We start from the raw sequence: 13,382 nt of genomic DNA, 5'->3' as shown, positions 1-13,382 counted from the left end.
TGCTTCATCAGGAAGTTATTTCCACATGCAAATCACCTTCTTGATTTAAAAAAAACGCCCCTCATATCTTTTTTATAACCTTTTCCTCTCACCTGTAAAATGTGCTATCTATTCCATTCTAGCAAAGGAAAAATATGATTAACTCTATCAATATCCCTTCATTAGTTTCAAATCTATAGGTCTCCTCCCAACCTCCTATGCTCCAGAGAAAATGGTCCCAGTCTCTCTGGCCTTTCTTTGTATCTCAAACCTTCTATTTTTGGCACCATCCTGGTAAATCATTTCTGAACCCTCTCTAGCTTAATTTTATCCTTCCTAAAACTAAACAACTAGAACTGGACACTGTTCCAGAAGAGGGTTCACCAATGTCCTGGACAACTTTAACATGACTTCCTGATCCCAGATAGCAGAGCAGTGTTGGATTTTGAATATTCTGTTCAGATGCTATCAGGTCTCCAAAATGCAGGAGGTGTCCATTTTGTCTACAGATAGAAGGACCTCAAGCGTGAAAATAAACAATCTCTTTCTACTTTCAAGTTCTATATGTTGTGAATTTTCTTTGATAAATCGCAGACCATTTGTTAATTGTACTATGCACAACCTGTGGTTCCTGCAAACAATTGAAAGTATTTGATGAATAAAGATCAAGAAGCAGTGTTATCAGAATAATAATAATTCAAGCAAACTTTGGGCAGAGCGCACTGCACAGTTTCCCAGACTGTCTAACTACAGGTTTTCTTCTTGCCTGTGTGTATATGCATTTAATGGTGGAGGGAGTTAATGTTTTAACTGGTAGAGTAATTTTAATCTATATCTAGGTTGCATTTATATCTAATATGCAGTTTGTTTTGCTAAGTACTGTGAATAATTCAGTGATTTTAGTTTGCCTGGGTTCAGAATGCAGTTGAATTAGGAAAAGACTACATGTTGTTTTAAGATCTTTGCCTTTTGTGACGACTCCTTGAATATTAGGAACTGCAACTCATATTCTGCTTGAGAACCATGCAGCCCAATGCATCGATGTGGATTTCAAAAGCACCCCTCCTCCCACTGCAACCCAAAACCAGCCCAGCTCATCCCCGCCTCCCTAACCTGTTCTTCCTCTCACCTATGCCCTCCACCCACCTCAAGCCGCACCTCCATTTCCTAGCTACTAACCTCAGCCCGCCCCCTTGAACTGTCCGTCCTCCCTGGACTGACCGATCCCCTCCCTACTTTCTCACCTATACTCACCTCTACAGTCTCCATCCCTGCCCATTTAACTTGTCTGTCTCCACTCCACCTATATTTCCTCTATCCATCTTTGATCTGCCTCCCCCCTCCCTATTTATTTCAGAATCCTCTCCCCTTTTCTGATGAAGGATCTAGGCCTGAAACGTCAGCTTTTGTGCTCCTAAGATGCTGCTTGGCCTGTTGTGTACATCCAGCTCCACACTTTGTTACCTCAGATTCTCCAGCATCTGCAGTTCCCATTATCTCTGATACAATCTTAGATTTTCAGTGAGTTGCCTTGATTAGGTGAAACAAATGATTAACTAACAACAAAGAAGAAGTTAGGACAAATTTTCAATTGTCCCTTCAAATGTCTCTTTTAATTCACAAGTCACAGCTTGAAGCACTGCTAAAAGAAGCATAGCTCATTTTATTCAAGATTAAACTGTGCTCTTGATTCCAGGGAGTAGGCGTCTTTGAGGCTGGAAGATGATCTCATCTCATCTTTACTCATCCTCTGTGTCTATGAAATTTGTTTCCTACTATCAAGTGCTTGGCTACCAAGAATCAATCACAGATAACAAGGTGTAGAGCTGAATGAACACAGCAGGACGAGCAGCATCAGAGGAGCAGAAAGGCTAATGTGTTGGGCCTAGGCCCTTCTTCTTTCTGAAGACCATTCTGAAGAAGGGTCTCGGCCTGAAACATCAGGCTTCCTGCTCCTCTGATGTTGCTTGGCCTGCTGTGTTCATCCAGATCTATACTGTGTTATCTCAGATTCTCCAGCATCTGCAGTTCCTACTGTCTCTGAAATAAAAAATCAATCACACATCGTTTGGCAAACAAAAGGCCTCTGTTATTCAAAACTGTCAGTTGTCAACACAGCAACCAATTCTTGTGGCCAACAAGAGCTGCATCAGTAAAAACAGCCAGCTTCAGATGATGCGTGAGACAAGTTTTTATTTCTGTTAATTCACTAGTTGTTTTCAAAGTCTGAAATCAGTGTCAGTTTTGTTGCTTCTGAAACGGTAGCCATTCGTTAAAACACTTCCATTTGTGTAAGTGTTCTTAAAATGCTTTTTTTTCTCTCATTCTCTTTGAAAATATACAACTGTTTCTTTCGAACACAAAATTAAAACAATTTAATCATTCAGGACCCGTGAATGTTCTCTTCTACGATAAAGCATAAATTTTATAAAATAACGATCACCTTGCTAGACTTTGCAGATGCTGATGGTGCAGCATCTAATGGACCACGTGTGTTTTTGCAGCTTACTTTAAGTCAATGGCAAATTGCATTAATGAAGGTTTAATAACTAATGAGTAGTTTGCTTTTATGAAAGAAGTATATTGTCTTATGAGAAATTTGCACAACTTGCAAGTATAGCTATTTGTATTAAGAAGAATAAGAGCATTTTGTATGTATTAAATATATGGTGATAAGTAAGCTGAACAGCAGAGATGTAATGATTATGTTTGTTTTTTTTATTTAAAATCATAACTGAGAAGTAAGATGCTTTGGCAAGTCTGGTATTTATTTCCCATCCCTTGTTGTCATTGAAAGGTATTTTTTGAGCTGCCTACTTGACAATATATATGCCATTTGCTGTAGGTCGACCCATAATACCATTAGGGAAGGACTTCCAAGGTACAGATGCAGGAAAACTGAAGGAACGTCAATACATTTCCTACTCTGAATTGTCTGTGGCTTGGAGCAAATCTTGCGATTGGTGATGCTCCTATGCAACCCCTCTGTAAGGAGATTTTAGTAAATGCTGCCTGTGAGTTTTGGAGAATACTGTGATGACACTATGGCTTTAAGAAGTCCATTTTGTTCATTTATTTTAATGATAAAGTATTGAAACAGAGGTGAAGAGTGATTTCCTGAGAGCGACAAAATTAAAGAATATGTAAGGTCATTCTATTTCTTATTTAATTTGGAAAATAGAAGCTGCCGAAATGGGTATTGTTAATCTCCCACAGAGGCAGGGTTATTAGTTTTAGTTTTCCAGTATCACTTGTTGGGGTGTTGCACCTGCATTTGGAAGCTGCAGAGCATCTCTCCCTGCTGCGCTTTCTCGCAGAATTTTCCTCTTTTCGTTCTTGTTTTCCTTTGCTCCTGGAGTGCTAAAATTGCATCTGGGAGAATCGGCTTTGCTAAATTTGCATTTGGCGAGTGTTCATTTATGGGGTGTTACTATATTGGAACAGGTAATTAATTGTACTTAATAGCTATAATTTAATAAGCATTCTGATGTACTTACTGTTAAGCCAAGTATTTTCTTTTGATTGCCTTTTAATGGTAGTGCAAACATGAGTGAAGTTTTGTTAATGTCGAGCAGTTTGACCAATCAAACTGCATGTGAAACCCAACACTTTACAGTCAACTTTAAAACAAGAAAAGGTAAGGGTCTAGACTATGTTCTGAAAACATTATGAGTGGGTTTCATTTACTCCACAACAAAATGAGGGCACTTGTCGAGATCAGAAGTAGCTAATTGCAGGTTGTATTTATAATTATTGGACTCAAAGGCAGTGAATGGTGATTCCGATTTTCTTTTAATGAGGGTTTTTAATTCCATGGATTTAAACAAGGTGTGCCTTTTCGCATAATTGCTCTTTCAGTCATAAAGAACTTCCTCGGGATCGAAGAAGTCACTTTTGGAGTTTTACTGAGAATGAAGAAGGCAAAGGTTTGGTAATTGGCAAACAAGTGGAGTGGGGGATTGCCTGTGTCTGTGAGGAAAGGGGAAACAATTGTGGCAAATCTCAGTATTTACAATTATTACGAATGCCACTGGAATCTTTGTGAATGGCAAAATTTCAATTGAACATGAGCAGCTCCAATGTGAAAATCAAATGAATCAGGTTGAATTATGATTGAAAGCAGAGGAAAAGCACAAATAGACAACAACTCTAGCAGTGGAAAAGGAAAAGGAAAGAATAGCCTCAACAAAAGAAAAATATTGGTAGGTATGACCCTCGCAGAAGAATGGGAGGAAGAGAGGCATTTCGAATTTCGAGGATTAGAAGTGAAATCATAAAATCTGAGATAGTGTGGCACTGTCAGAGGGTCAGTATTGAGGGAATGCCACATTGTTAGAGGGTCAGTACTGAGGTAAATCTACATTGTTAAATACAGTGCTGAGTAAATGGTAGACATTTTTGTAAATTGTTGAAAGGTTTTGGAAATCTGAAGCACAAATGCGCTTGTGAGTCCTGGTTTAGAATTCTCTTAATATTAACCTGTAGGTTCAGGAGGCAGCTGGGATTGCAAATACAATGTTAGGGCTTGTTGTATAAGCACTGCACTCCATTTGGTCTAGGTTCTGTTGACATCACCTTCCAACCAAATTGAAAATGATTTCCACTGTCTCTGAAATCTTTGCACTTGATGGCACAAAATATTTAACTAAATGCTTGGCATGACAGAACAAACTTCCCTAAACAGAGACTTGGAGCTGAAAGTTAGCTGACAGTCATCACAGTTAAGATGAATAGAAAAGACTTCGAGTGCAGATGGTCCCATCTTAAATGAGAATGGCAAGATAATAAAATGTGAGGCTGGATGAACACAGCAGGCCAAGCAGCATCTCAGGAGCACAAAAGCTGACGTTTCGGGCCTAGACCTGAAACGTCAGCTTTTGTGCTCCTGAGATGCTGCTTGGCCTGCTGTGTTCATCCAGCCTCACATTTTATTATCTTGGAATTCTCCAGCATCTGCAGTTCCCATTATCTCTTAAATGAGAATGGGATTTTGACTTGTTTGGGAAATTCGAGGTATGGAGATGCCAAAACATGTAATTGTGAAACCAGGCAAGTAGGCACAGGTATTGATAGCACAGGAAGTCGCCTTGACGACATTGCAAATTTTGGCATTCTTTATAAACTATTAGATGTGATGCATGCATACATTCCAGGGCTCCAGGTCACAGTCCAAAAATAGAGGTCGCAGTCTGAGAATAAACATGAGCCATTCAGGTCAGGACTGAGATGATAAAACAATATTTCACTTCGAATTGTGAGCCTGTGAAATTCTCTCCTGCAGAAAGCTGGTGGGGTCAGTTCGCTAGGTATATTCAAGAGGAAGATGGGCGTGGCACTTACGGCTAAAGTTACCAAGGGGTATGGAGAGAAAAAAGGGAATGGTATACTGAAATTGCGTGATCAGGCATTATCATATTGAATGGTGGTGCAGACTCGAAGGGCCGAAAGGCCTACTGCTGCACTTACTTTGTCTGTTTCTCCGTTTCTAATTTTATATTCATTTTTTTTCGAAATGGAACAAGCTCTGATTATTTACTTACGTATCATCTAACACGTATGTTCAATTCTCTGTGAACCTAACATTTGACATTATAGGAGTTCCAGTCAATAACTCTTCACACAGTCTGAGTTATTAAGTTAAACATTTCCAACCGCAGAGTCTGTAGAAATTGTGGATATAATTTTTCTGAAGCTTGTGAGCATGGGCTAGCTGAGAAATTAGAGTTTCAAATTTACTGCCGATTGTTGGTCCTCTGATGTTTAAATTGTCAGTGGTGTTTCGATGTTATTCCCTTATTATCCTTTCTTCTCAATCATAAAGACGCCTAGGCTTTTCTAAATTAATTAGACGAGCCTTTTTTTGTTAACTTAAGGAAAAGATTCTGACGCTGAAGCTTCACTGTCTGTTTGTGGCCGGGTTGGATTTTGTTCAGTCGGCTAAATAGTTGTTTTTCAAAGCCGTGCGAAGCCAACAGCGTGAGTCCAATTCCCCAAATGGCTAAGATTAACATGACGGACTCTCGCCTAAGATGAGATGGTCCCCAAGTTAAATCACCTGCTGTAATCTCTCTCTGCTAAGAGACCAGCTGTGTTGTTTAGTAAAATAAAAGCAATTTTGCGAGTTCCTTGAATCCATCTAACTAATATATTACTGATTTATGTTCAGCTGCCGCATTCTATATCATGCATTCTAAAGCATATTTGTTACTGACGTTGCTTTTTTTTTGGGTCTGGGAGACACAGTCAGATTTTGGTGCTGTTAAACTTCTTCGGGGAGGTAGCGGGAGCGGAGAGCAGTGCCTGGTCCCTTGAGAAGATGACGTGTTTCTTGTATGCTTAGAGTTTCAAAAAAGAAATTTGTTGGCAGAAGCTTATGGTTCTGCAGGAGCACAGAAAGCATTATAAATGAAATATGCATATGAAAACACCGCACAATTAGCAGGCCAAGCACACAATCTGTTTTGTTATCAATGCAACAAGTCTCGACTTTAGCCAGTAAATTTGAACAAGGCATTTAGATAGCAAAAACTTATAAGCTGTATCTCTAGGAAAACACTGTGGAGCAGGAAAATTGACGTTTCTGGTCAGGAACCTTCTTCAGAAATGTTGCCTGGCCCGCTGCGCTCCTCCAGCTCCATATTGTGTTATCTCTGACTCCAGCATTGACAGTTCTTACCATCTCAACTTTAAGTCTGATGGTTTTGACAATGTAGAACCAACCTCGTACACAAATGTTTAAATATACCATCAAGGGTATAATAGAAGATAGCCCTCAGACAAAGAGTAAACTGTCATTCGCTAGAGTAACAGGTCTCAGCTCTCAGGAGAGAATCGCTGGTTCTCACAGACCTCTTTATGTTTTAGAAACAGGACCATCCAAATCATAGGCACCAACGGCACAACTAACTAATATATCTGTAAGAACGATTGATGGAGAAGGCGTTCCTGACAGAACATTTGATGGAGAAGGCACAGAACATTTCAGAAGACAAGAAGCCTGGCTGTAATTTCAATGGATTAAATTCTGTATTTATTTATTGTTTCTTTTGCTGTAAGTGGGACACATTTTATTGGAACAGCACACTATTAGGATAGTGTTTTCTTTCAGAACAGTTAGTAGTTAAAAGGGATTTATTCAGTTTGTTAATAGTTCAGTTAATTTGTTCACGGTTAGAATTTTCATGAATAAATTGTTACTTGTTGATTGTAACGTGAGAGTCAGGAGCTTATTTTTTTTTAAAAAAATCAGTTGCTGAAAGGCAGATCACACCAGCTTTTGCACTCCTTCTACGGATCATCTTGAGATGTGCTCCTCTTTGGGTTTTTCAGTCTTAGTTCTCAGAAGGGTGTCAACCTCCACTTTCTGACATTCTATAACCTCAGTATCACGACTTAGAATTGTCCCCACCACTCTACTTTTGCTCAACGCTGCACGCTTCATCAAGGCTTTGCCGAACGGTTACTATCCGCTCACTTTGATCTCTTATGAAGCTTATTTTTTTTATGGTTTTGGAAGATGAGATGAATTCTTAATTACGTTAAAGTTGAAATAGAAATACACTTTCATTCTTATTCAGTTTTTGTGCATTCTCTAGCACCTAAACGTGCTTCTTCTGCCTTCCATTTTCAACTTGTGTCTTCCTTGTGAATTTTCTGTCGGTCTCTCATTATTGTGTCAATATATGAAAGCGATTTACAACAATACTAACAAATCTTCATGTGAACTATATGAGAGAAGAAAAACATTTAGCATAACGTAAAGGTGCGTGTGTTTGCGAAATCATCAAGATTGATCCTACCATTTGCCATGGAAAGAAAAGCTTCCAGCCATATTAATCAATGACAAAAGTGATGCATGTTTATCTTTGTTTTTTCTTTTGTTTCCCAGCTTGAGAAGACAAGTAACCACGTAAGTATCAGTGAGGCAGTAGAATTAATATTCAAATTTTCTGTTGCCCCTGTCAATATACCCTGTCTTTGAAATGCATACTTTGAGAAAATGGATTTCTTAAGTCCAGTGGCACTACTTGTGATTTTGTAATAACATTTAGTAATCTACATAATGCACAACAATAACAGGCGAGAAACAATGCCAAACGTGTCACAAATAATGGCAAAAATGTTGAATTTAGATGTCTTTAAAATGAAGGGAACTTTTCTATTGCAGTGTTTCTTTTTCAAGTCACCCTCTGACTAGCATCCTTCCCCAATAACTATGTGATTTTAGATGCACTATTAAGGGTTTCACTCTGTGAAGCGAAGGTTCAGACTGAAATGGCAAGCGAATATAACACAAAGTTAACCATAAAATGATTTACTGACATGCAGGGTTTTTTTTTCTTCCATTCACACCTGTCTTAAGGTGCTCTAGAAATCCTAGGTATACATTTAATATAAGATGTGTCAACTAGAAACTGGCATAAACCATGTTTTTTAAATATGAGTTTGGCCCACCAGGCATTAAGTGTTGATTTTTTTTTCATATGTAATGGAATTATACACCCTGGGTCGTGGTTTTTTTTTCTCTCATTGTACCTGAACAGCTTTTGGTCTTCGCTGTGGTATTGTTCAAGAGTCAAAAGTTAGTAAATGTTTGAGGTATACCATTTCAATTATTCACTGTCCTTTGAGCGAAGAATTGTTCTAAATTGAAGGAATTACATGAGGTACAATTATCTCCAGTTCTTTACTTTCCAGCAGCACTCTTGCAATCCTTTTGGCTAAATTATGCCAAACATGTTTACAATTAAACCCTCAGATAGATTGTCAACAACTCAACCTGAGCAGTAATAAAATTGCTTTAAATTCAGAACCTGGGCACATTTTTGGAAAAGTGTTTATTTTAAAAAAAGTTTAGGTGGGGCTCAAACACATTATAATGCAAGTCCACTGTTAGAGTAAAAATAATTTTTGAAGTTTCACAAGTCTTATGTTCTCAAATCACTTGAATTAATTTCTGTGGCAATGCTTTTTTTTGAAACTGGCATTAATTTGATCAATGATTAATCTGAACTGTGTGGCCCATATTAATAATATGCATGTCACAAGATTTTTTTTCGTTGTTGATCTCTTCTACTTTATAACTTAAGCTATAGTTGCATGACTGTAGCACGTAACAGAAACTTCAAATATTAAAATTGTCCAACAACAAGAATAGTTACACCTTCCATTAACGTTAAACACTCTATCCAAAGAAGAAAATGCAGAAACTTAAATTAATCTATTTTTTTTAACACCAACATCGTAAAATACACCAACTGGAAAAGCAGGCGAATATAAATCCTGTCAAGTTCGTTGAAGTTTGCTTTAAATACCCACAAAGCTGTTACTCATTCTTGAATCCTCACAATCCTATCGCTCCTTTGTCACAGTATGATGGATCTTCAGCCCAGAGAATGTTGAGATTGGAAAAATGATTGCCAAATCTTTAAGAAAAGAGAAACGTAGACAACTCAAAACAGTCAGGATAACTTTTAAAATCGTATGATCATGAGATACACCAAAAATCTTTCCAAGCAAAAACATACATGTCCAAAAGCATTTTACTGGTATGTTAGGAATGAGGGTTAGGCGGTGGAAGTGCTCCTTTAAAATTAACTTAACTGGTAATCTTTGCTTTTATCCCTTCACTTGGCTACCTTGTCTGGAATGTACCATTTCAATTTTACTATGGAGCGTTGTTCTGGTCGTCCCATCTTGTTGATAGCACCTTCAGCAAGCACCACGTCAAAATGGAGAATTCTGAACTTCAAAGTACTTAAGCTGTTCCAGTTCATTTCCATTTGGTTTCCACGAGTGCCCTGTAACACGTTAGTAGCTGCTTCTCAAGTAGACTGTAGTTTTGTACATCTTCTTGAAGCCTGCAGGACTAAAATCCGAGTGGAGACTGCCTTTAGGGCTGATATTGCCGTACTCAGAATTGTGACATTATCTGATTTGGGTGTTTGCAATTCGGTGGTGGCACAGGTGCATCTCTTGCACAGCAAGCAGCACAAACTAATTCCTTATGCAGTTTTGGGCCTACACCCTTCTTCATAAATGGGGGAAGCGAAGGGGGTTCTGAAATAACATCGGGGATACCAAGTGGAGGCTTGGGGGCCGTTTTGCAGAACACCTCCGCTTGGTTCGCAGTAAACAACTGCACCTCCCAGTTGCGAACCATTTCAACTCCCCCTCTAATTCCTCAGATGACATGCCCATCCTGGGCCTCTAGCAGTGCCACAACTATGCCCCCCGAAGGTTGCAGGAACAGCAACTCATATTCCGCTTGGGAATCCTGCAGCCCAATGGTATCAATGTGGACTTCACAAGCTTCAAAAATCCCCTCCCCCCACTGCATCCCGAAACCAACCCAGCCCTTCCCCGCCTCCCTAACCTGTCCTTCCTCCCACCTACCCCTCTTCCTAAATCAAGCCCCACCCCCATCTCCTACCTACTAACCTCATCCTGCCCCCTTTACCTGTCTGTCCTCCCTGGACTGACCGATCTCCTCCCTACCTCCCCACCTGCACTCACCTTTACTGGATTCATTCCCACCCCTTTGACTTGTCTGTCTCCTCTCCACCCATCTTCTCCTCTATCCATCTTCGTTGTTGACCTCTTCTACTTTATAACTTAAGCTATAGTTGCATGACTGTAGCACGTAACAGAAACTTCAAATATTAAAATTGTCCAACAACAAGAATAGTTACACCTTCCATCAACGTTAAACACTCTATCCAAAGAAGAAAATGCAGAAACTTAAATTAATCTATTTCTTTTTTACACCAACATCGTAAAATACACCAACTGGAAAAGCAGGCGAATATAAATCCTGTCAAGTTCGTTGAAGTTTGCTTTAAATACCCACAAAGCTGTTACTCATTCTTGAATCCTCACAATCCTATCGCTCCTTTGTCACAGTATGATGGATCTTCAGCCCAGAGAATGTTGAGATTGGAAAAATGATTGCCAAATCTTTAAGAAAAGAGAAACGTAGACAACTCAAAACAGTCAGGATAACTTTTAAAATCGTATGATCATGAGATACACCAAAAATCTTTCCAAGCAAAAACATACATGGCCAAAAGCATTTTACTGGTATGTTAGGAATGAGGGTTAGGCGGTGGAAGTGCTCCTTTAAAATTAACTTAACTGGTAATCTTTGCTTTTATCCCTTCACTTGGCTACCTTGTCTGGAATGTACCATTTCAATTTTACTATGGAGCGTTGTTCTGGTCGTCCCATCTTGTTGATAGCACCTTCAGCAAGCACCACGTCCAAATGGAGAATTCTGAACTTCAAAGTACTTAAGCTGTTCCAGTTCATTTCCATTTGGTTTCCACGAGTGCCCTGTAACACCTCCCCTCTGCCTCCCCCTCTCACCTTATTTATTTCAGAACCCCCTTCCCTCCCCCATTTCCGTCGAAGGTTCGAGGCCAGAAACGTCAGCCTTCATGCTCTTCTGATGCTGCTTGGCCTGCTGTGTTAATTCAGCTCTACACCTTGTGTATCTCAGATTCTCCAGCATCTGCAGTCCCTACTATCTCTAATTGCTCGTGGTTATTTGTAATAGTATATATTTCATCAAGTGCTCTTTCCACGTCTGCTGAAGTTGAGATGTAAACTTCTATCAAGATAGCAGAAGTCAACTTTAAAGGCAGAAAGAGGCGTTGATTAGGAGGCAGATCCCTCCACCACTTACCTTGTCAAAGGTCACCATGTGATCTATCGACTGAATTCATAAACCCTCAGATTGCAACATTCAGCAAGGCAAAGGAGGAGAGTCACTTGTCTGTAAAACAGCAAACAGCAGTCCCTCATGTACCTTTGATAGGTGAGTCTAGATTTAAGTTTGTCCATCTTGTTTTTCAACAGTCTGCACATTTACTGGCAGTATACTGCAGAGGGAGATCTTGACACCCCATAGTTTAAGTCTCATCCGCAGGCCAGTGCGTCTCCCAGGTTACTGGGTAGGTGACTGCTATTTGTCCGCCCAGGGAGTCAGTGCGATTGGCCTGCCATTCTAGAAGGCATGTGCGTGCATGTGGTGGTGTCCTGGCCACTGGTCACAAACTTTGGCTCACCAAAAACTCCGGAAATTGATCTGGTTAGCCCAAGATATCGGGGCACCGCATTCTGGTTGGTGGCCAAGTCATCTAATTTTGTTTTTTTTTTGTGTGTGTTTCGGAAAAAATTGAGCAGAGGCAAGGACTCATATATATCCAGGAGAAGCTGTTAATTCTTAGATTCTGTCTAAATGTGAATTTCATTTGATATATCCATTCAAATACAGCTAAGGCAGGCCATTCTCATTTGTATGTGATGCTGCATTTCTTCTCTGTTTCAGCCTCAGCAACATACCACACAATTAGGACAGCCCACTGTGCCTGAGTTGAGTTCACTTTGCAGCCATAAAAGCTTCCTTGCTCAGTCACTGGAATTTCTTATCTATGGTGTATCTGCTCTGTCAGGATTGCCTTATTCTTCGCGAGCATTTTGCTCAGACCATGCTTTCTGTGCCAAATATATCATTGGATTAAAGTGCATTGACTGTTTCTTTAAGGTCTGGTCAAAATGATGGCAAAAAGGGGATTGCAAGAAGAAGCATGCAAGTTAGATTTATTACTTACCTTCTTTAGATAAATTCGAACAACTTGTTCTGCTCTTTATCTAATTTGCACATCTATGAATTAATGAGGGAATTTGTTGTTTGGAAGTATTTCAGACATTTTCATGCAGGAAATGTTATGTTCTTCCACTCAGCAGGGGCCCTTCAGCAAGTCTAACCTCAGGACTTCGATCTGAATTTCCACGATATTGTTCGCAAAACCAGTCTGATGGTGTATTCCAACAAGCTGCTAAATTTCTCCAATACTAACAGCTTATTGAATTTGATGCTACGCAATGAACATCCTTTTCTGAATACCTTCCCCGAGCATTAGCTGTGTTTGGTGTTCAAAACGAGTTCAAGTTTCACTGCAAACCAGCCAGCAAATCCTAATCCCTATAAAATATACTTTATAATATCTTCGGAACATATCAATATATCTTCGGAACATATCATAAATACAAACATTATGCATTAATGATGGATGTTTGGAGCACCATTTAGGGAAAGGTAGGTAAATTATGAGAGTTGTTATTCAGGCAGAAACAATTCCACTGTTTTTAACACTGGGAGCACAGCTCAATATATGACAAATCTCTGGACTGTCTCATAAGAACTAGGAGCAGGAGAAGGCCGTCTGGCCCCTTGAGCCTGCCATGCCATTTAATAAGATAATGGCTGATCTTTTTGAGACTCAGCTCCACTTACCAGCCCACTCACTATAACCCTTAATGCCTTTACCATTCAAACAAATTAATTAGCCTTGTCTTAAAATCATGCAGCAAGGTAGCTTCAACCACTTCACTGGGCAGGA

Source organism: Stegostoma tigrinum, chromosome 34, assembly GCF_030684315.1.
Source record: "Stegostoma tigrinum isolate sSteTig4 chromosome 34, sSteTig4.hap1, whole genome shotgun sequence".
NCBI classification, from domain to species: Eukaryota; Metazoa; Chordata; class Chondrichthyes; order Orectolobiformes; family Stegostomatidae; genus Stegostoma; species Stegostoma tigrinum.
The sequence above is the reverse complement of the archived record's forward strand: the minus strand, read 5'-3'. Positions refer to the sequence as shown.